Source organism: Penaeus japonicus, unplaced genomic scaffold (genome assembly GCF_977035675.1).
Source record: "Penaeus japonicus unplaced genomic scaffold, GWHDUDI00000001_assembly GWHDUDI00000026, whole genome shotgun sequence".
Taxonomy (NCBI): domain Eukaryota; kingdom Metazoa; phylum Arthropoda; class Malacostraca; order Decapoda; family Penaeidae; genus Penaeus; species Penaeus japonicus.
In genome coordinates, this window is record NW_028234428.1 from 4,840,620 (window position 1) to 4,843,119 (window position 2,500).

Here is a 2,500-nt window from a genome sequence, read left to right on the forward strand (position 1 = left end):
AACACATTGACGATCAGCGTTATGTTATCGTTTCGCGCTCGAGAATGTCGCCGAGGCAGACAGACTCTCCCGTCAAGAGAATTAACACATGAAAAAATGTATATATACCGAGAGAAAAATGCTCCTTTTGAGTCCTTTCTCCCCGGTTTTCGGCGTTCCGCGTGTATTTTCCACTTACCAAGAACGGAAGACTTCAATTTCTGCGCCAAGTCTAGATCCCCGGAGTCGCACTCATCGCCCACAGGAGAGTTAAGGAGAGCTTGAGTTCCCTTTGAGTTAAGGAGAGTTTTAGTTCCCTTTCCTTCTCATGTTCTGACACAACTTTGTTTCCCCTTCGCACGACCCGACCACCGCCACTCGCACTCGCTCTTTCCTCTACCACTCGCTATACTCATAGATATATCCCACGGTCACTTTCACAGAGAGATTTCCGTCATAACGCTGCACATCGTCGCAATAAACGGGTTTTGCTCTTGATGAAGCGGCTCAGAGGGACACGACGACGGCCGCCATGTTGGATTCACCACAACAGTCCACGGGGGCCACACGCACGGCGCCCCGGAAGCCCGCTAAATTCGAACGTCTCGTCCGCCGCTCGCTCCAGTTTTATGTTTGATATTTTGCTTTTTTATTCACAAGAGATTGTTTTTTAGATATTATTTGTACCGTGATCATATCCCGAAGGATGATATTTACGTGGAATTATTTGCAGCTTATTTTCATAGCCTATTTCGCTTTCTCTTCAGAAGGAGGATATTTTGACTACCGCCCGCCAAATTCAAACCAAGGAAGCGCTTCGTTTCATTATTTTCATTACATCTGCTTTCTTCTCAGAGGGAGAAATAAATTTGATAAAATTCATGTGAAACGTATTTTTCTTTGAAAGAAATTATGTGATATTCATCACAGGCGAATTACAGTTCATGTTTAAATTTCTTTTGTTGTTTTATTTCTTTCTCCGCCTTTCTCCGGGCCTTGTGTTATTCTCCTTATCCAATGCACTATTTCCTTTTACGTTTTTTGTTTCTTATAGTTTGCTTCAATATTTATATATTCAAATTCCTGATTGGCAAAACCTACAATGGTTGTTACTCTATAATCACTTTTACTCATTCACACTATCATAATTGCGTAATACCAAATATTATGACCTCACGATGTAAGGGTAGCTGACCTAAACCAGCGTAGCTCTATAACGTTATAACAATTTTCATATACTAATTGATATGTATCTTTAAGAGGCAGCCACTTACATAAAAAAATATATTATATCACACTAATTAGACAGTGAAACAGGTGCACAACCAGTTGCTCTTTACCGGTATCATACAATGGGAAAATATGTAAGAAATAATTGTACACTGTGCTTGTGATACCCTCGGAATTATAATATTACGATAATCCGCAGAGTCATACCATCTGTTATTAATTAAATCACTCCATATGTTTTCCGGAGATGATTTTATCATAATATTTCTTTGTCTTCTTCCCATGTCCATCGGCACGTAGGATGGGCACGTTTAGTACGCTAGTAGAATGTAATGTGTAATCGCTTGGTCAGAGTGTGTGTGTGTGTGTGTGTGTGTGTGTGTGTGTGTGTGTGTGTGTGTGTGTGTGTGTGTGTGTGTGTGTGTGTGTGTGTGTGTGTGTGTGTGTGTGTGTGTGTGTGTGTGTGTGTGTGTGTGTGTGTGTGTGTGTGTGTGTGTGTGTGTGTGTGTGTGTGTGTGTGTGTGTGTGTGTGTGTGTGTGTGTGTGTGTGTGTGTGTGTGTGTGTGTGTGTGTGTGTTTTTCTCTTGGAAAATCTTAATAGATTTACTATATGAGGATGTCATGTAATAAATTGTTAATTCTTTACACATTACATTCAACCTGTTCATTTATTTTTGTAGAATCTTTCCGAGTAAGGTAAAACAAATCGATTGTTTGCTTGCGTTATGGTAGTTACGTCCTGCCAAGAGTAAGTTACCATGGTAGCCAGTCATGAGCAGGTGGGTTATGGTAGTCACTCGATAGTCAATGACTGTTTTATGGTGTGCTGATACCAATATACTATTTGATGCGCAGTAGCATAGCATGATGGCCAATTAATATACACTTTAGGCGTTGAACCCCACTCTATAGCATGTTCTTCTAGTTATGATATCAATTCATCCATAAACGAGTTTCTTACTGTAGTTCAACCACGTGCGATTTCCCGTACAAAGTCATTTGCATGTTATGACACTAGCCCAACACCAGCGCGTTGAGGTAATAACCCACCTGCTCCCGTATTGTGGTTATAACCGAACCACTAGAAACCAACCTATGTATTGTGATAGTAACACCTCCACTGCTATAGTAACGTATTTTGCCGTGATCCATTCACAAGCGGTTAGCATGTCATGAAAGTATTATTCGAAACCCGCTGGTACGTGTATAGAATTCCCACACAAGAATGTTTTCGTAGTAAAGTAAGTATCGTGTTGTAGCCATAAGCTTACTATACTAAAACATCATACAA

General features: G+C 40.6%; 1 protein-coding gene across 1 annotated transcript in view; it reads right to left on the reverse strand.

Annotated features, from left to right (window-relative positions):
• Nucleotides 1–537, reverse strand: part of flfl (serine/threonine-protein phosphatase 4 regulatory subunit 3 flfl) — a 32,817-nt gene extending 32,280 nt beyond the window's left edge. The window contains exon 1 of the mRNA XM_043000039.2: nt 179–537. The gene's annotated coding sequence lies outside the window, so the exon portion shown is untranslated. The remainder of the gene's footprint in view (nt 1–178) is intronic.
• Between the last annotated feature and the right edge of the window lie 1,963 nt (nt 538–2,500).